Below are 22,740 nucleotides of genomic sequence, written 5' to 3' on the forward strand. Positions count from 1 at the left end.
TATTTATATTAATTGTCGATATAAAGATGATAAAAATGGTTATGTAAGAGTTGATAGTTACGAATTCAAATTAAGATTTTCGACACATATTAACGAAGGTATTGATAATGAAATGGCCGGTTCAGAAGATTTTGGTGTTATAAATGAGACTTGTTGATTTGAGAAAGAATATATTATTGATTGTTTTAAAGATAGTCACGAATTACAATATTATTTAAATGAAATAAAAAGTAGTGGTTTGTTACTTAAAAAACAATTTAAAAGATGTAAAAATTGTAAAAAAAGATTTAAATATTATTTAGAAAAGAAAAACAACGATTATTGTGGTCATTTTTGTTGATGATTCACAAACAGAAAACCCAATATGATATAATAATAATATAATAATAAAAAAAATAAGGAGAAAATAATTATGAAAACAGAAACAAAAAACAAAATGTGAGGAAATGATTATCTTTTCTTAGAATGTTCAATTTGAATTAAAGACGAACATTTAAAAGATATTGATTTTACAAAAGAAATTGGACCAAATGACGACGATAATAATGATGCTTATGATGATTATGATATCGACGCTGATGAATATTACCACGACGACAACAATTGACCGCGTGAAGATTTTTAAATAAAGGAGAAAAAATTATGATTACTACACAAAAAGAAACAGCAAGACAACGTTTTAATGCTATTTTGAATAAAATTGACAATTCAGAATATATATATGACATAGATGAAGAAGTTAATTATCTTGATGATATGGGGGCGGGATCACAATTTTATTTTAGAAAGAATTTAAATAAATTGTTTAAAGAATTAAATTATAAAGATATGGAAGAAACTTATTTTAAAATAATGAGCAAAAACAAAGATTGAGCGCAAATTAAATTATATTTAGATGATGACGTAAATTTACAAGATGAAAAGATTTTTGACAATTTCAAGAAACAAACATACGATTTTTTTAAACACATCCAACGAATGATTGACGAAATTTTGAAAGATGATTTGATAAAGTTTAAAGCATATTGTGCGAAAGATATGGAGCGAAGTTTACCCATTATTAAAGGATATTTAAAAAATAATTGAGTATAAAAGGAGAAAATTATGAAAAAAAATACAATTGATTTAATTTTTAAGTTAGTAGGGATTATTAGCGAAGAAAAAGGTAAAGGGAAAGGTGAAAAAATTTTGGCGAAAAATATTTTGAAACATTTTGAAAGCGATATTAGTGTTAAATGTTTTAATGATCGTTGAAATTCGTTTAAAGATCGGCGTCGGGAAATTTTAGAAGTAAATTTGAAACAATTTAAATTATCTACATTAATATTGATTAAACATAGTTTAATTGGTGAAACTAAAAACAGTTGTAAGATCCAAAAAAACAAAGATATAGTTGTTTATTATAATAAATTGTTTTACAAAGGTTGTGATGCCAACCTGGGTTAGGATATGATATAATAAAATAAAGTTGAATATGATATAATAAAAATAGAAGAAAACAAAGGAGAAAAAAAAATGAATAATTGAAGATTAAAGATTATTAAAGAGTTTAAAGAATATTTGGAAGCTAAAGAAGCTAACCGATTAACACCTGAAGAGAAAACAATTGCTTCAGATTTTTTAAACATAATGGGAAGTTTTAGCCGTTCAACCGACTTTGACAATTTCGAATTTAAAGGACGCGACGGGTTAAATTATTACGAAGAAATGGCGTTTGCACACTTTAGAAATTGAGAAAATGACAAAATTAATTTTAAAAAAATAACATTTAAAACAAATAAACATTTTTTAGATTGAATTTTAAGTATCAATAAATTTAAGTTGAGTCGACTAAAAACAACAATTTCGAGACTTGAAGAAATGAAAAAAAAAGAGGTTTATCGTGATAAAAAAGGAGGTAAAAAATAATATGAAAAATAAATTAGAATATGAAAGTTATTTATCAAACGCAAAATCTTTAATAAGAAATGATAAATTAAGCGTTAAAGATTTGGAAAAATCATTCAAAGTTGTAAGTAATAATATACTAAAATTAAAAAGTGAAATTTTAAAAAATGTAGTAAAAGGCGAAAGCGTTTGAGTTGATAATCATAATAAAGAAAACTATGAAAGTATATTAAAAGCTATCGAGTACTGCCTTTACAATTATAATTTAATTAAAGAAGGAGAAGATAAAGAATATGATGAACAAGAAACTAGTTAATTTTTTAGCAATAGTTGTTACAATGATATATTGCTCACATTTGATTTGCTCAGTTGTAGTACTAACAACAATTGAGACTTTACCAAGTTGATTAGCTTTATTACCACTGTTAAATCCAACACTAGCTTTAGCAGTTTTTTCATTTTTTGATAAAATTGGATGATTAGGAGGAGAAAATAATGAATAAATTAAAATTTTTTCTAAAAAACATAGTTGATTTTTTACTTATATTTATGGTTGTAGCGTCAATATTATTTATATTAGCATCAAATTATATTACTTATTTTGGGTGACTTAATAATATTGGTGTGTTGAAAGTTAAGAAACTTATTACAATCTATATATTATTAATTATAATATTAAGTATTGGAACACCAATTGTTTTATATTTTAGTGTAGAGTCAATTAACATACAATATAAAATTATAAAATATTTGTGAAAATTTAAAAAGGAGAAAAATAATAATGACAAAAGAACAAATTAAAGAAATAAAAAAAGATGTCGATAATTTAAAACATCTTGACGTTCCAAGAGCGATACGTCAAAATATGCCAGAAGAATTGAAAGATATTTGACGTTGTGAAAAATTTGACGATTTGACAGATGAAGACATAAAAGAAATACATAATGCCGTTGTGACAACTGTAGACTCATGAATAGAATTAACGCAAGAGGCCCAAAATTCTAGTGGAGGCTTCAGCTCAGACGTTAAGATGTTTACATCGTACCGCGAAGACTTAGAAGATTTTAACGAAAAGTGAGAAAATAAAGGAGAAGGAACACAATGAATATAGATTTAAAAGATACAATTGAAACTTTAATTAATAATACTATCGAAAAAAATTTTGGAAAAGACAGAGCTTTAGAAAAGGGTATTAGAGAAAACGAAGCAGGAGTTGTTGATTTCTGAAATTGTTTTGGTCGAACAGCATTACATGTAATAGTTCACGAAGAAAAAAGCGGAAGGTTACATATACGAATTCCAGATACGGGAGACAAATTGACGCAATGTATTTTTATTAAACAAAATAAAAAAGGTTGAAAAAAATTAGAAGATCATATTATGTTATCACTGAATTATCAAAGAAAAAAATTAAAAGAACACATTGAAGAAACTCATAAAAAGATAGCGCGTTTACATGAATTAGACAACCAACGAAGAAAAGATATTGAGGCGTTTTATAAAAAATGGTTTGTACTTGAGGAGAAAACAATACATGATGAATAAATTAGATAAATATTATACAAAACAAAAAATAGCTAATAAGTTAACAACATATATATATGCGGTTTTAAAATATTATAAAATTGATTATAACAATTTAACATGAATTGAACCTAGCGCCGGCGAAGGAGTGTTTGTTGACGCTTTAGAACAAGTATTAGACATAAAACCTAAAATTCTGTGCTATGATATTGATGAAGATTTAAAGAACAAAAGAGTCATTAAACAAGACTTTTTAAAGGTTAATCTAAAGCATTCGGCGAAAAATATAATTTTTGGAAATCCACCATTTGGTCGATCTGGACAGTTAGCAATTGACTTTATCAATAAGGCTTCAAAAATTGCTGATATTGTTTGTTTTATAGTACCTAATACTTTGCGACGATATTCAACTCAAAAAAAATTAAATAACGACCTAAAATTGATTGTAGAATTAACTGTTGATCAAAATGCTTTCGAGTATAAAAACAAAACAAAAAATTTCAATTGCTCATTTCAAATTTGAGTCAATAAAAATCGAGAAGAATTTAAAGACGGAAAAAATTTGAGATTATTAGAAAAACAACCGTTTCGAGTTCCTTCTGTAAAGACGTTTATTTACAATAACACAAAAAAGACTGTCAAATTTTTTGATAAGGCTAAATACAAGTGGGACGTGGGTATACCTCGACAAGGTTTTTGCGACTACTCAAAATTAATTACAGATCAAAAAGAGTTAAAGACAACTCAACAGTATATGTTTATTAAATATAATGATGAGTTAGCAAAAAAAGTTGTTGAGTTAATAGATTTTGAAGAACTGTCACATAGTAATACAATTGTACCAGGTTTTTCGACAACAGATTTTATAAAAGAATATAATGAGATCAGGAAATTACAAGGAGGTCATAATTATGAATAAAACACCCATAATTTGCGTTTTTTTAGGTAATGATTCAAAAGAGTTATCAAATACTAGACATAATATTGGTTGACTTTTTTGCGATTTTATGGCTTTAATAACGGAAAATACATTTATTGAAAAAAAACATTATTATTACTTTAAAGATTACATTTGTACTGGTATTAGTCCAGTTTATTTTATTAAATTGAAAACACTAATGAATGATTCAGGAAAGATTTTGAGAAAAATTTGTCAAAAACAAAAATGAAATTATGATCAATTAATTATTTTTGCCGATAATACGGATTTAAAACTAACAAAATTTAAAATAAAAAATCATATATGTAATAATGGTCATCGTGGAACACACGACATAGTTGAACAATTCAAAACTAATAAAATTAAAATGTTTTACTTAGGAATAGATAGACAGAAAAATTTAAAACAATGAGTGTTGTCTCAATTTGAGGATAAAGAAATTTTGTTTTTGAACAAATATATTTTTCCGAAACTTTGAAATAAATTTGAAGAAAGTTTAAAGTTGAATATGATATAATAAATATATATAGAAATGAGAAACGAAATTAAAAAAAGTATATTGATATTTTTATTTATAGTAAATGTTATTTTTAGTATTATTTTGATTAAAAGTAATTTAGAATTAAATAATGATAAGTCAAACTTAGAAACTAAATTAGTAGAATTAGATAATGAGAAGACAAAACTAAACGGAATTATTAGATCTCAAGAAGATTTAAAAATAATTATTGGGAATCAAGAAGAAGAATTAGAAAGATTAAGAACACTTACTAGACTTCAAGAAACAAACCTAATTAAATTAGAAAACAAAAATAAATGTGATATAATAAATATATGGAAAGTTATGAAAATTTAAAAAACAAGAAGAAAAAAAGGAGAAAAAAGAATAATGAAAACATATAAAATTTGAATGAAAGATAAAAAAGAGTTGGATAAATTGGAAAGTATACTATGAGATTTAAAAATTGAATATGATGCTAGAACTAGTATTGAAAGTACAATATTATCACCAAAAGGGGACAAAGACAATACTATTTGAGATAAAAAAGGTTTTTATGTAACAATTAAAACGTTTGAAAAAGGAGGAAAAGAATAATGAATAATTTTTCGGATGGAAATGGAAAATATAAAAAAATATCTAGTGACGAATTAAAACAATTAGAAAAAAAAATGGAAAATACACTTATTAGTGCTGTTGAAAAAATGAATTGCGGTGTGGTTTATTGTGATTGAATGAGATGGGATGAGTCACCACATGAACCTTTGAGAGGTCGTTTTGTCGTCACTATTGAGTCTATGGGTCATAGATTTGACTTTGTAAACTTTAATATTCATATTTTAGAAAAAAAACCTAGACGATGATATCATTTAGAAGATAGTGATAATGACAAAATCGAAGTTTATTTAATACTTGAGGATTTTGAAAAATTAGATGATTATCTTGAAGAATTTAAAAAAACTATTAGAAAAGAAATGCGTTCAATTATACGAGCTAAAAATTGAAACCAATTGTATAGTTATAATTTTGAAAATATTCGTATTAAAAAAGTTTGAGAAATTGGAAAAAAATATTTTGGTGATAATGATTTGACAAATACTTACCTCGAAGGTAAAGTTTCACGTCGCGCTTTCAACAAATATCGAAAAGCACTTATTAAAATAGTAAACACAAGACTTTCAAATTGAAAAAAAGGCGATGACCCTAAAATATTTATTGGCGTATATGCTATTTTAGATTGAGAAAAAGAAAACGTTGAAAAAATAAAGACAATTAATAGAATTAGAAAAGAAATTGCTAATCAAAAATTTACGAAAAAAAGAGGATCGTATAAATATAAAGGAGAAGAATAATGACAAATAAAGAAAAAGGAAAAAAAATTAAAGAAATGACAGAAAAACAAAGAGAACGCGAAAGATGAAAATTATTTTTACGAAAATATATTTGATTATCAAATCATAAAGACATAAAATATCATAGTAATTTGACAAATCGAATTTTAAATTGTAAACATATTAAAAAAGATGAAGACAAAAATAAAGTAATAGATGTTATAAATGGAGAACTTAAAATGTCTGATATCGAACATGATTTGTTTCTTTTATTAAGAGATGAAATATTTTTTGATTTAATTAATGTTATTAGAGATAATAATAAAATTGAAGAAGATAAAACAAAAGAACGGAAAAGATTAGAAGTAGTAAAATTACTAAAACGTTTTAAACAATATGAATGATCATGAATTACTATGAAAAACATGGAAGCTTTAGCAGAAGAAGTAAACAGACAAAATAATTATGATAAAGATAAATTAGTTACTTTAAATGACAGATTTTATGATAAAGATGTTCATGGTAGCGAAACATCAGATGATACTACTCTTTTTTATTTTTTAATTGGAAAAAAAGATGAAGATTATAAATATGCGACAGATGTTTCAATTTGTGTTTATAGAGGAGGTGATATTAAAGTTAAATATCCCGACATCACAAACTTTACAGAATATGATGACGATGGACATAAAACTATGTATTGTAAAGTAGCAACTTATTTTGATATCCATAACGATTGAGATGATATTATTGATAAAATTAAAAAAACTATAACATATTTAGAAATAAGAGACAAAGAAGAAATTGAAGAAGCTGAAAAAAAAGAAGCTGATAAATGAAGAGCATTACGAAAAAAAGAGGAAAAGAAAGAGCTTGAAGCAAAAAGAAAAGAGATGGAAGCAAAAATATTAAAGGATATAGCAAAAAAAGCTAAGAAAAAAGCAAATGACAAAATGTAATTATTGTATTAAAGAACCTAAAGGCACATACTGTTTAGAGTGTTTTTTAAAGAACGAAAAAGAGCGTAAAAAAAATGTTAAAAAAAGAAATTAAAAAATTTTGAGATTTAAATAAAATATTGGCGAAAATTGGCAATGTCGAAAATGTTACTGTAAGCCCTAAACTTGACGGAGTTGGGGCTTACTATGATAAAACATCTAACAGTTTAGTTATATGTCGATCCTCGGCTAGAGTGACAACATTTTCTATAAAAAAAGATGATAGAGTTGAAGGCTTTGGCGAATTAGTTTTAAATAAAGAGTTTGGAAATCGGCGTGATGTTGTAGGTCTTATTAATAGAAAGTTTTATGATAAACGCCACGACTTGTTAGAATTTATTAACTACAAAAGAGTTGAAAAAATAATTAAATTGAAAGATTTGAAAAAGTATATTGAACAACAGAAAAATATTGATTTTTACACTGATGGTGTGATTATTGAACGTAAATATGCGTTTAAATTCGAAGGACCTAAAAGTTGTGGAACAATAGATAAAATAACAAAACAAATTGGCAAAAAAACGGGCAAAATTTCTTATATTGCTTGATTAAAACAAAGTATTAAATTGAATGAAATTACTGTCAAGAAAGTTAATTTGTCAACTAATAAAAGTAAATATAAAGTGGGTGACCATGTCGTTATTGAATTAAAAGGACAAACGGTTCCTATCATAATAAAAAAGGAGAATATATAATATGAATAAATTTATAGTAGTTGAAGGTATTGATTATTCAGGTAAATCAACCTACATAGAAAAATTGAAAAAAAAATATAAGAAAGAAGGAAAAAGTGTTTATGTGACGCGAGAGCCACGAGGAATTAGTTTTGGCGAATTATTAGCTAAAGAAGTCTTTTTTAATGACAACCTCAAAATTAGTTCGATCACAAAAGCAATTTTGTTTATTAGTGTCGGTTGAGAATTATATAATAAAGTATTGGCTAAAAAGTTTAAGAAGTATGATATTGTGATTTGTGATAGGTATATATTTAGTACGTTTGCTTATCAAGTATTTGGAGGTGATAAAACAATTAATCAAAATCAATTATTGACAATGTACACTTACGCGATGCCAAAAAATTATTTACCTCACGAAGTACACTGAGTAGATTGTTCGACTGCCGAAATTTTAAGACGAGTAAAAATTAGATTACCAGCTAATAATTACGACGCAAAATGTTTAAAGAAAAGTTATGTTAATAAGATTAGAAAAGCCTACAAAGAAACTTTTGAGTTTTTTACGTATAACACTATCTATTTTAAAAAACGTATCGAATGAAACGTTATTGTGTTTGAAAAGGATGACAAAATTAATGAATAATATTTTTAAGAGTTTGGCGCAAATGCGCGATTTGAATATGTATGAAACAGATGAGTTGAAATTGATGCCTATCAATGAGGCAAAAAAATTAAACAAAACTATTATTGTTTTAAATTACAAATTATTTTATAATGACAAAAAAGCTTATGCTGTCGTTTTGAAGAACACGAACAAGTTTAAATATTTTGAAAGTAACAGTTGGGGCGAAAAAAAATTTTTTGCTAAAAAAACCTTTGTAAAGAACAATAATTTAAAAATCAAGTTTAATTGTCTTGACGGTGATTATGGATTTGTAGCGATTGACACGGTGGGTTCGAAAGCCCACTTTGTTAATTGAAATGAAATTTTAGATAGTCAAGTCCATAAAAAACAAATATATAAAATTAGATTTAGTATTAACTATAATTTTTCAATAGATTTTTTAAACGATTCTTGACGAAAATTTCGAGCAACACATTCTAATCTATATTTTAAAAATTTTAGAAACGAAGTTGATAGATATATAATAAATTTAAAGTTTGTAAGAACATTTATAAATAACATAAAAGGAGTAAAAGAAGATGTTTAAAAATAATAAAGAAAATAATGATTTAGGGGTATATAGTGATGATATTGATATTATGTTAGAAGTTGCCAATGAAGTATTTTGTAGAACAGTATCGTTAAGTTGAAGTACATGACAAAAAGTTCATGGTTATCAGAGTGCTACCTTAGTAAAACATTCATCAAAAATGAATACGTCTAAATTGTTAAATACTCGACGAACTATTTTGACATGTAAAGCAATTTGATCACTATCGAAAAATATTTTAAAATTGGAAGATAATGATAAAAATAGAATAAAATGTTATAGAGAAGGGTTACGTTTTTATGTTACAGTGTGACCACCTACTATGTCATGATATCGAGAATTTAAAGGATTTTTAAAGAAATGAAAAAAAAAATAGATATATTATATAATAAGTATGTTGAAACAAAAGACAAAAAAATTCTAAATAGAATCAAATATGAGATGATGGATATAGCAAAAAAAACATGTAAAGTTGTTTCACATATAAAAACAAAAGGTTATAGTGATCCAAAAACAATGTACAGTTTCTGTTTTGAACGGTTTGATAAAATAATAAACGATTATGAACCTACACATAAAACAACGTTGAGTACATATACTGCTATTTGTCTTTGAAATTATTTAAGAAGTAGACAATATCATAAAAGTTTAGACATTACAAAATCTAGAATTTATACAACACGATCATTAGATACTTTTAATAATGACAAATTAAAGTTAGATTTAAAGAGTATTTTAGGCGATACTTTTGATTATAAATTAATATGTGACTATATTGGACTCAATGGAAAGAAATTAAAAAATAAAGAATTAGCTAAAATATATAATAAACCTTTAGGTTCTATAAAAACAAGACTACGAACTATTGAAAAGGAACTTAGAAAATATTTTAAAAATAATTAAATCTTTTTTAGTGTTTTTGTACATATATATATATGGAGGGTCTCAAAAAACCTCTAGTCCTAAATACATAAAATTTAAGAGTAACAAACTCCGCCTTGTTACTAAATTAACTTTTTGACTTTAAACTGTTAGACACGGGTGCGTCTTTAACCACACTACAGTTTGAAAAGGTACTATAACCTTTTAGTCAAGTCGTGACTTAAACCGACTTAACTACCTCTGTTAACGCGGAGGTGGTTTTTGGGCCTGTAGCTCAATAGGGAGAGCATTTGGTTTGCAATCAAAAGGCAGTCAGTTCGAATCTGGCCAGGTCCACCATAATAGAGTGTTAGCTCAGCAAGTAAGAGCGCCTGTATTACAAGCAGGAGGTCAGTGGTTCAAGCCCACTACACTCTACCATTTTTTGCTGGTTTAGCTTAATTTGGCAAAGCACCCGTCTTGTAAACGGACGAGTAAAGGTTCGAGGCCTTTAACCAGCACCATATAGAGCTATAGCTTAGTGGTTACAGCGCACGCCCTATAAGCGTGAGATCTTGGGTTCGATCCCCAATAGCTCTACCATTTGGATCTGTGGTGTAATGGATAACATGCCTCTCTGTCTAAGAGAAGATAGCGAGTTCGATTCTCGTCAGGTCCGCCACGGAGGAGTAGCGAAGTGGTTAAACGCGTCTGACTGTAAATCAGATTCTTTTTAGATACGGGAGTTCGAATCTCTTTTCCTCCACCATTATCGGAAAGTAGCTTAGATGGAAAAGCACTCGGTTTGGGTCCGAGAGATCATAGGTTCAAATCCTCTCTTTCCGACCATTTTGGAGCGATACCCAAGCTGGTTTAAGGGGACTCATTGCTAATGAGTTAGGTTAGTTTCTGACGCATGGGTTCGAATCCCATTTGCTCCGCCACGCCCGATTAGCTCAGTTGGTTAGAGCGATTGCCCGTTAAGCAAGAGGTCACAAGTTCGAATCCTGTATTGGGCGCCACGCCTTGTTAACTCAAACGGTAGAGTAGTTGCCTTTTAAGCAAACGGTTAAAGGTTCGAGTCCTTTACGAGGCACCATTTTTGCCCACGTAGCTCAATTGATCAGAGTAAGGGTGTTCTAAGCCCTAGGTTGAAGGTTTGAATCCTTCCGTGGGTACCATTTTATTTATCTGGTCCAAAAATCCAAGGACCAGCTCTACAGACTCAAGGCTAGTCAAAGGTAGCACTATATTAGTGTAAGCCTAGTTTGCCACCACTGTCTCTACAGACCATTTTGACATGTGGTAAACGTTTCGCAGATGTAGTTTAGTGGTAGAACCTCAGATTTCCAATCTGATTGCGGGAGTTCAATTCTCCCCATCTGCTCCAATATTTCAATGTCATTTTTGACATTTTCAGGAACAACGACGTCTATAACGTCAGATTCCAAATGTGCCGAGCATCACAATTTAAACTGCTCATTATTTGAGGTGATCAAAATGAAAACGATATGCGTCAAAAGAAACATGACTCAAAGTGAAAAACTTTTAGTTTTAAGACAGAAGAGGCTAGTTTTAATATCACAAATAAAACACGTCAAACTTCTTTTTTTCTTATGTTTGTTTGTAATAATCATACCTTACTATTTATATGTAAAGTGTTATCGAAACGTGAAAATTATAAACAAAATAAAAAAAATTAATACTAAAATAGTAGAGCGAGGTGGGTACGAAACTAGCGTACAAAAATTATATAATCCTCATACTACGAAAATCCCTTGAAAAAGTCATAGTTAAATAATAATATTACTATGGACAGAGAAAAAAAGAAAAAGAAGATTGAAGACGAAAATGATATCGCTGATGTTGTTATTGTTTCAGTTTTTATATAAATGACAAATGAAGAAAAACGAATGTATGATTGATACATTTGATCAGTTTCAACAATGATACAAAAAAATATGATTGATTTAAGAACTCTAAAAAATCAAGTAAAAGAGTTAAGATATATGTTAATGGCTGATTTTGAAGGACCACCTCCACATTGAGAGTCTGAATATGTGAATCCACGATATTTCACAATCTTAGAAATTGTAAAAAAGAAAGAAGAGGCTATGCAGTATGGTGTTGATAATTACGACAAAATAAAACAAGGTAAAAAAATGAAAGAAAAATGAGATGACAACAGATAAGATTACATCTTAGGAGAAAAAAATATGTTATATAGAATAGAAAAATATGATATGATTCATAGAGATTGAGCAAAACACGCAACATCACAAATATATAATGATTATGTTAAATATTGTGAAATATTAATAGAAAAAGATGACTTACAATTAGAAGATCTTAAAGAATCATTAGATTTAGTTAAATACTCTATATTGAATTTGACAGAAACAATTTTAAAATGTATAAAAGAAGGGCAATCAATTATGCCACACAACAGTCTTTTAGAACATAAAATTGAAATTAAAACAGCTTTAGAATATTGTATTAAAAATTTTAATAATATTAAGGAGGTTTGATAATAATGTTGACAGATGCGCAAGCTAAAGAAGACATGAAGTTTTTAACAGAAAAAGGAAAAGTGGAGTTACTCACCATTAAACATTGAGTAGAAGAAAAAGATTTTAAGTTAAAAAAATTGTTACAATTATCACTTAGAGTTGAAGAAACAAATAAAGCAATAAAATATTGTATTAAAAATTATAATAAAATAAAGGAGAAAAAATAATGAAAACAACAAATGAAAAATTAATAGGAACTATAATGACATTACTAATAGAAGAAGATGGGCTAAGTTGAACTAAACAGTTAACAGACAAACAAATTGATTTAATCAAAAAATATATACCACAATATGATCCAAAAAAAATATACAAACAATTTGATACTTTTGTATATAAAGATGTAGTTTGTGTTGTAGAAACATATGATCTAGGTTATATGTGAGCGTATCCTTTACTAAAGAATAGCGCTGAAAAATATAGTAGCGCAGGTGATGGAACATTAATTAAACTTTATGATGAGTATGATTCAACATTACCAAAACCTTTTAACAAACTAGATGCTAATTTAAATTTGGAATATATGAATTCGATTTATAACTGAATTGGAGATGGCGCACCTGAATCTTTAAAATTTAAATATATTAACACAAAAAAAACATTTAAAAAGTTAGATACTATACATGAAAGTCATAAAATTTTAGGTGTGGCATTTAGTAAAGTAATCGACGTTTATTTGAAACCAATTTTAGAACGTATTGAAAAACTTGAAAAAAAAGTAGAAGATTTACCAACACGTGCCGTAATTGGAGACTGCTTATATCCAATAGGTAAACGTATTGAAAAACTCGAAGACAAGGTTAAGAATAATGACAAATAATGATATATATAAAAAATTTATCAAACATGTTTCAGTATTAGTGATAAATAATTTAATTAATTTAGAAAATTTAAAAGATATGTTGACTATAACAAAAAATGAAATATTAGAACGTTCAGAAGAAATTATTAAAAAGATGTACCGCAGAGAATGAGGAGAAATAACTTTCAACGAAGAAATACAATTAGAATGTATTATGATTAAAAAAGCATTGGAACATTGTATCAAAAATTTCGATAAAATCAAAGGAGAAAAATAATGATTAGAGATTGAGAATGAGAATATAGCGAAAGAGAAAAATATTTAGAAAAAAATAGAAGATTTGTATTATCAAGTAATGATAGATTTTATAATAGTAACGATGAATCAGATTATAGAATTATAGAAGACTTGATAATATATGAAATATATAATAAACATATGACTATTAAAGATCTTAAAAAATTATTTTATGAATATAGCACGCGAGAGTTTGAAGAAAAAAGAAACCATTTTAAAAAATTTCAAATTACATCATTAGAAAGTGTACGACAAATAGGTATAATTACTCGACATTGTGAAGCTATGAAGAATTTATTAAGTTTTCATATTATTAAACAAGAAGAAAAAAAGGAGAAAAAAGAATAATGTATTACGACCCAGAAACAGATGTAACAACATCACCAAATATTGATCGTGAAGATTCACCATGAAAAATAGAATTAGAAAGATTTTATAATGAAAATAAAGAATTAAAAGAAAAAAATAAAGAATTAGAAGAAAAAAATGAAGATTTGAAGTTTGAGATGTACTGTATGAAAATGAACAGATGTCCAAATATAATACGCCATTATAGATATTATAGTCGTTGTTGTAAGGATACTTGTTTTAGTTTACGAAAAGATCCTCATTTTAAACGATATTATAAATGTCGTTGCTGAACGGTCAACTAAAATGTTAGATTTCAGAGGACAAAATTTATACAACTTAGGGCCAATTTTTTTAGTTACTGGCCCTATGTTTGCCGGAAAAACGGCTTGAGTACAAAGAAAATTAATTGAATGAGAGTGTGAAGACGCACCTATTTTTCAACGTGAAGATACTATTAGAAAAGAAAGACAGATTGAAAATGTGATTCCATATAAAAATAACGTTGATTTAAAATCGAAATTAGACGAAGTTCTTAATAAAATTTTAAATAAAAAGTTACCCCAAATCATCGTTTTTGAAGAATGTCATTTCTTGCCTCTTGAATTCTTTAACGATATTGACAAATTAATCAGCTGAGGTATTGTATTGTTATTTTGTGGTCTTAGATTACTTAATAATGATGTACGCCGTTTCATGATGAAAACATTAGAAGGAAAAGCAGATTTTATTGTCAATTTAGAAGGTACTGATTTTTGCTCATCATGTGAAGATATGCCAGATTACTCTTTGTCATATCGAAAATCAACTAAATCAACAAGCTATGTTGGTGGATCAGACACTTACCAAGCATTATGCATGAAATGTTTCATAAAAAAAGAAAAATATAAGGAGAAAAATATATAAAAATGAATATGAACGAAAATAATAATATCGAACAAAATAACGCACTAAAAAATATCGAGTATTATATGTGACAAAATATTTTTAAAGGTGCTTATACTGGAGTTTCATTACTCTCAATACCAAAAGTTTTTGATTTCGATTTTAAAAAAATGTATCAAGACAAACCAAAAAAAGGTAAAAAAGAAAAGGATTCAGATTTTAACAATAGAAAAGTACAAGTTACAAATTACAATCAAGTTGTAAAAAGTTATATTAGTACTCACGAAAAAATAATTAAAGATTTTAAAGTATCATTGAAAACATTAAATCCACTAATTTTGACTGAAATCTTAAAAAAAATAAATGATGGAATTGTGTCTTGATATACAATTAATAAATTAGATTTCAAAGTAACAATTAACGACTTACCTCGTTTGTATGGAATAACTTATGATAAAGAAAATTTCTTAAAAATCATGGGTGAATTATTTAATAAAGATATCAAATATAGTATTAATGAAGAAAAAATTGATATTGAACTTTCAAATGAGTATAAAATTCCAACAAATGAAAAAATGACATGAATTAAAAAAAAAGTAACAATTTCAAAAAAAGACTTTGATAATTTAGTTCAAGGACCTTCTCACATAAATTTTATTCACAATCTTTTTGAAGTGTTTAAAGGAGTTGTGTTATTTGACATTATAATTAGCGCAAAACCTCATTTAACAACAGCTGAAAAAATTAGTGACGATTTAGAAATTGACTACATTTTTGAAATTATTGGAGCACAAACAAGTAAAAAAATTAATGAAAATAGAATTTTGATGGCTGAATATAAATATACACAAGCACAATCAACAATTCATAAAATGGACAAATTAGTAGCTAAGAAAAAAGAATTAGAAAAAAAAAATAAGGAGAACAAAAAATAATGAATAACTATAACTACAACCAAAACCAAAACTATAATCAAGGAATGAATAATCAAAATTATAATCAAAATCAAGGAATGAATAACTATAACCAAAATCAAGGAAAACAATACTCATTACCTAATATTGTTGCTGAAAGAGCAAGTACTATTTCAATGGCGTTTAATCCTAAAATTTTAACTCAATTTGGGTTAACATTAACATTTGACGTTTACTTTACAATTCCAAATATTGGATATAAACGTGTTAATATGAAAATGTCGGCAAATAAATTTAAACATATTGAATTGCTTAATTTCTTACACAAAATGATTGGCGAAAATCGCTTTAATACACCTATTTTTGGGATCCGTAGTGTAATCATTCAACAAAAAAATTATACTGATAAAAATACTGGTCAAATTAAAACAAGTTTTTATTCAACTTTAAGATTTAAAAACCAAATCATCCCTCTTGCCGAAAATATTAGTTGACGTGATCGTGATGCTCAAGTTGGGCCTTTATTACGAAATACAAAAACTTATGCAATTGAATTTAATAATGATAAAGATATTTATACTAATCTTGATGGTTCACCTGTTCAAGGACAACCTCAACCTCAACAATATCAACCACATAATCAACCTCAACCATATCAACAATATAATCAAGGACAACCTCAACAATATCAACCACATAATCAACCTCAACCATATCAACAACCGCAACCTCAACAATATCAACCTCAACAATATCAAGGACAACCCCAACAATATAATCAACCACAAGTTCAACAACAACCTCAACAAGATCCTCAAATTGAACAATTAAAAAAGTTGAATAACGATATGAAGTTGAATGAAACAATGAAAACTGAGGTTCAAGTACCAGAAGAAATCCAAAAAGTGAAGGTAATTAAATAATGAATAATAGTTTACAAAATACTTTAGATACAGCTTGCGCAAATTTAGTTAAGATTAAACAAAAAATTGACGAATTGCGTAAAACTGAAACTGAATATAAAGATATTTTAGTTGCTGTTATGAAATCTCACGACTTGAATAAATATGTGTCAAATAACCACTCATTTAATGTGTACAAAGAACGTAAAACAAAGAGATTGAACACAACAATTTTTAAAAAATTAGTTCAAGAAGAACTTAAATATACAAATGAACAAATGGCAGAATTAATTGAAAAATCTTCTGGTGAAACAATTACAAAGTCATTTATTAAAATTAGTGCTGTAAAGAATGATACATCAAAATAATTATAAGAAATATATAGTACCTCGTTTTAATGTTGAACAATTTGAATTTAACATGGCGAATTTGAAATTTGAAGAAAAAACACATAAATATCTATTAGTAGATAATCCATATCTTCAATTATCAAGTGTAAGTCAAGAATTGTCACATTGTAATAGATACTACGCCAGACGAGGTCAATTAGCTTCTAAAAGGATTCTTCAAATTGCGTCCCTAACAGGTAAAATTATTCACGGCGCATGTGAAAAAACAATATGAAATGAAGAAGTAGATTTGAGATCATCCGATTTTGATACAATACGAAATCGAATCAAACCTTGAATTGAAGAGCTAAAAAAACATTTCGAAAAAAATGATTATTTAAAGATCATAATGACAGAAGTCCCGTTGGTTTCTCGAAAAGAAAAACTGGCGGGCACTGCCGACTTGATATTATGAAACGACAAAGATAAGTGTGTCGAAATCTGAGACTGAAAAAGTGGAAAATATTCGTCTTATGAAAGCACTAAATGAAAATATTCGGCGCAACTTTGAGGTTACATAATGTTACTAAAAGAAAACTGAAAACCAAAAAACGAATACCAAAAAATTAGAACTTTTGTTGTTCACATGAAGGGAAATTTATTAATAAAGGAACAATTAAACTATGAAGAATTATGACAATAAATATATTATAGCAATTGACACCGCACTCAAAAGTGGATATTATGGGAGATTGGGAAGGTTAGGTTTTATTAAAGGACACGGAACATTTAGTGACGTTTTAAGAAAAATAAAATATCACATTGACATTATAAAACATCAAATTTCACCAAACAATCCTCTCATATTAATCACTTATGAAGATGTTGGAAGAAATCACAAGACAACAGCAAAATTACACGAGTATAAGGGAAAACTTTTACAAACAATAGAAAACACAGTTATTCATTATAAATATGAACGTTTTAATGAAGTTAACGTATTTAACTCAATTTTGGGGAAAAAACAAAAATGATTAAGAGTTGATAAAAAAGCATTTTCTAAAGATTTGTATAATAAATATAACGAAGACAAAACAGATAATGATGACCTAGCCGACGCCTTCGTTTTATATAAATATTATGATGAGTATCTTGAGTAATGGACAAAAAATGCTGTATTATAGACATTGAAGTTTATAACACTAGCAATAAGCAAGGTCATCTATTAATAGGCTTATTACCTTTATATGGCGACGAAGCATTAATCTACGATAATCCGTCGAGAGAAAAAGTTAAAGAGATTTTAGAAACTCACAATTTTATTTCTTTCAACGGTTATCGATATGATTTTATTGTTTTAGAAGATTACATAGAAGGAAAAAGTGTTCTGACTTCAAATAACAAAATTATTAAAGGAGGGAATGTATATTTAGAAAATAAGTTGGGTAAGTATACTCACAAGTATTGAATGAAAAAAGCTTATCGTTCTTACGATTTGGCTGAATCTCAATTTGTAACAACTGGCTCAATCGGAATGTCTTTGAAAAATAAGTACATTAAAAAATTTAAGCACGATATTTGAGAAGGTGAAAAAGGAGATAAAAAACAATTTGAAGAAGTTGATTATATCTATAAAAACAAAGATAAATGTATACAATATCTTAATCGAGATTTGTACGCAACAAAAAGATTATTTAAACATCATGATAGAAATAGTTATTTAAATATTGCTAAGATTGTCAACCCTACATTATCAAAACGAGTTTTACAATGATTATTATTTAATAAAAAAATTACTTTAATTGTTCGTAGCTTGTTAAAAGGCGACAAGAATCCTTTTTGTAGAGCATCAAACGTTGTCACTTATAAATCTGATAACGATTCTCGAAATTACAATCCACCATTTATTTCATACCAAAAAGACTGTATTTCAACGTCGACTGAAACAGATGGAGGAATTCATAATGCTATTCAAAATAAACTATTTAAAAGTGATGGCGCCGGAAAAATTTTTTCATTAGACTTTACATCACTTTATCCTAACATTTTAATACAAGGACAAAATAAAAAACAATTTCGTATCTTCAACGACGACTCGCTTTGACTATATAAAAGTTGATTAGAAAAGGCGACGAGATGAAAATTTGGGACCGCCGATGAGAAAGAACAAAGAAAACCATTAAAATTATTGTTAAACAGTACTTATGGTATCCTTCAATATATCTGTGTAAACAACTCAATTGGCGAAAAAATTAGAAAATGAATTTGTAAACAAGGACGTATTTATTGTATAAGCCTCGTTGATAAATTTAACAAAGAAGATACTATGATTAATATTAACACTGATGGTATTTTTGTTAAAACTAAAAAAGATGTTAATTTAATTAGAGAAGAAATTGAAAAAGCGGTAGGGATTGGTTTAGTAGCAACAGAGTTAAAATGATTCTTATCAAAAAATGTTAACGAGTTTTGTTATGAAACTATTGATGGACAATTTGGATTAAAAGGTATTTATAATTATACTAAAATTAAACCTAATATTATTGATGGTAAAAAATTAACCGAATATGATATTAGAGAAAGAAAAAGATGAATTGAAGACTTCTCTAAAAATAAATATGAAAATTTGCCAAAAGATTATGCGTTATTTGGATTCGCTATTAATGATGAAATAGATGAAAAATGAGCTAAAAGTAACAGAGAAGCAATTACTGAACTTCATAGATTAGGATTAGATTTAGATTGTATTCAATGAACACAGACAGTAGTTAAAAGAAACAAAGATAATACTAAGTATGTAAGACATCGAAGTAAAGATTGAACAATTGATACAACAAAAGTTAATGCTTATGAAAAAATAAGTCCATACGCGTCTCAAAATAAGAAAATGAAGACGTTTGAAAAATTTAACTGTATTAGTGTTAAAGGAAATGGTAAATATACTATTTTTGATGTCGATGGTCCATGTATGTTGACTGACAAATTAAAAAAGTTTAAAGACAAAACACTTATGATTAAATCAACAAACAACGACGAAGATCATTTTAAATTAATTTTTGAAAGTAATAATATAATTTGAGAACTTCGAGAAAATTATAAAAAGTATGACAAGATAGTTGAGTTAAGACCATTTAAATTTATGACAGTTTATGATGTTAAAAATATAGAATATAAAAATAATGGAGTAAAAATTGCTAAATTACCAAATGATCTTAAATTTTTCTTGGATGATGTCCACATTTTGAAAAAAGACTACAAAATATGTGACGAAATCGAAGAGCAATTGATCAAGAAAGGGTTTAAGTATTCACGACACGCTTTACACCCCTATATTTTGACTATTCAACCAAAATGCCACGCAAGCGGTAAAAGTGACCACCACAATAAAGTAAAAAAAGGCTTAATATTGAGTGTAAAGAGTTTGGGTAATAAATTATATGTAAATTGTTGATGTGGAGATGAAAAATGTAAAGATGAATTTTTAAAGGAAATTGAATATAATGAATAGTAAAACAAAAAAAGATTTATGTACTGAATTATTACACATTTGTATTGAACGTAATAAAAGAAAATGACCTGACATTATAGATCATTTAAAAAATTGTTTTCCAAAAACGCCTTTTAAAGCTAATGAAATTATAATTCAATTTTTTATGGATTATAAATTAAAAAGATTTTATAAAGAAGTTGTAAGTAAGTATTTTTTATATAAATATGATATTGTTAAAATTGGAGTGTTTACATATGTGTTTGATAAGAAAAAAAACAAATGGCAAAATTTTGAAATTAACGAGTTCATGGATTTATTAGACAAAGAAGAAATTCCCGAAGATTCAGCTCAAAATATTTATGATCACATCATTAAAAAATTACCTGATGGTTCAGAAGGTTCGGTTAAGTTAAGAAACATTTTGATAGAGTTTGCTGATAACTGTCACAAAGACGGCGGTTATTTTTTCAGCAATAACAAAGCTTATAAAATTGAAAAAGATGGGGATGGTGTCGTTTTGAAAGAACATGATATACCGCTTTGGGATACTAAAAAGAAGCAACCAATCCCTTATTTTCAAAATTTACCTTTTAACAAAAGTATTTATAATAGATTAATTGAAAAAGGGGAAGCTAGTATAGATAAAGACGTTTTGAATATGTTTGGTGGTTTATTTGAAAATAATAGTGAAGGGCGTTTAAATATGATTGCTTTATTTAAGTGTACAGCTAAATTATTATTGAGATACTCATATTTAGGGTTAGTTTTTATTATTTATAATTCGGTAGGACGTAATGGAAAATCTAAATACTTGGAACTTCTAGACAACTTATCGCCAGAAACATCAACTTCTAAGTCAGCAATTAATACTATTATGAAATATGAGTTTGATATTATCACTAAAATTAGAAATAAAACTTTAATCATTCAAGATGAAAAACAAAAAATTACAAAAGAAGAAATTGTTTTTTTCAAAAAGACGACAAGTAATTTATATACTGACTTTTTAAAAGTTAAATTTGGTAAACCGTCGATGATGATTTATCCTCAAAACTTCGTAACATCAACTAACTATACAATGGATTTAGAAGAAGATAACGATAGTATTAGAGCTAGATTTAAATTCATGCTGTTCCCCAAAAATTTCAAAGGCGCCGATTCAAAAGACGCTATGGATCCTGACAAACTAGATAGATTAATGAGATCAAAAAGTTTTTTAGAAGAAGTATTTACAACATCACTATACTATTTAATGGCGTACAAATGTAAAATTGAAAATACTAAAGCGATGGAAGAATTGTATAATAAGAATATCAGCAGTCCAATTAAAGATTTCTTAGAATGATTGCTAGGTGATGGTAAAAGTAAATATTATAAACCTTCAGAACTACGCGATGAATATAGAATTTGAAAAACTGAAAGTGACATGTCTATTATAGATCGCCGACGTTTACCTCAAGTTTCGAAATTACTTAAAGTATTATATGACTCTTCTTTCTCTGAATACAGCGTTTATAAAGAAACTTCTTCAGGTGGTCAAGTGTGTTATAATATATCTAAAGTAATTAGAAGATAATTAAGATCTAATAATACTTCCGTGTCTGATGTTAGACATACGCATTGATCTTTCTCTATTTCTAATACCTTTAAGATAACCAATACGATTACCTTTAATTTCTCGCATTAGACCATAACACATTGCGTCGAAAGGATCGTTAAATCCAACACTATTATCTTCAACAAGTTTGTTAACATCATTAGCATCATGTTTATATTTCATGCTGTTTAAACATTCTAAAAGAACTGGACATTTATTTTTCAATACATAAAATTTAGCTACAGACATAACTTCTTTAATCGATGTAATTCTAATCTCACGTTTAAAACTATTTGAGTTTTTACTTTTTACTGGAACAAAATATATGTTACTTCGAGCTTTAGCATACATTCGTAAATTATGGACTAAGTTAGGTTCGTTATCGTCGGTATATACTGTGGCTGCACGATTCATATCAAAGCCAAATTTTCTTAAAGAATCATGAATAAAAGTGAAAATAGTTGTCTGTAAAGAGGTCGAATTATATGCGCGGTTTTTGTGTATTATTTTTTTTTCACATAACGTTATAACACTAGTTCGATCTCTAGAAACAATACCCATTCAAACATAAGTCATGTTTATCGTTCGACCAAAATCGACACCAATTCGGAAAGAGCCACCTTCAAATGTTTTCTCAACTTGGAGCAAATTATCAATATGGATAATTTTTTCTGT

The 22,740-nt window shown here is 27.3% G+C and overlaps 5 non-coding genes across 5 annotated transcripts; all 5 read left to right on the forward strand.

Moving 5' to 3' along the window:
- Positions 1 to 10,215: 10,215 nt before the first annotated feature.
- On the forward strand, positions 10,216 to 10,288 carry Trnaa-ugc (transfer RNA alanine (anticodon UGC)). The gene has a single exon. It is a non-coding gene; the product is annotated as a tRNA-Ala (tRNA).
- A 170-nt stretch (positions 10,289 to 10,458) lies between these two features.
- On the forward strand, positions 10,459 to 10,531 carry Trnai-uau (transfer RNA isoleucine (anticodon UAU)). Its single transcript has one exon. It is a non-coding gene; the product is annotated as a tRNA-Ile (tRNA).
- Positions 10,532 to 10,784: 253 nt separating this feature from the next.
- Positions 10,785 to 10,872, forward strand: Trnas-gcu (transfer RNA serine (anticodon GCU)). The gene has a single exon. It is a non-coding gene; the product is annotated as a tRNA-Ser (tRNA).
- Positions 10,873 to 10,876: 4 nt separating this feature from the next.
- Trnan-guu (transfer RNA asparagine (anticodon GUU)) lies at positions 10,877 to 10,950 on the forward strand. The gene has a single exon. It is a non-coding gene; the product is annotated as a tRNA-Asn (tRNA).
- Positions 10,951 to 11,247: 297 nt separating this feature from the next.
- Positions 11,248 to 11,318, forward strand: Trnag-ucc (transfer RNA glycine (anticodon UCC)). Its single transcript has one exon. It is a non-coding gene; the product is annotated as a tRNA-Gly (tRNA).
- Positions 11,319 to 22,740: the final 11,422 nt, after the last annotated feature.

Source organism: Styela clava, unplaced genomic scaffold (genome assembly GCF_964204865.1).
Source record: "Styela clava unplaced genomic scaffold, kaStyClav1.hap1.2 HAP1_SCAFFOLD_33, whole genome shotgun sequence".
NCBI classification, from domain to species: Eukaryota; Metazoa; Chordata; class Ascidiacea; order Stolidobranchia; family Styelidae; genus Styela; species Styela clava.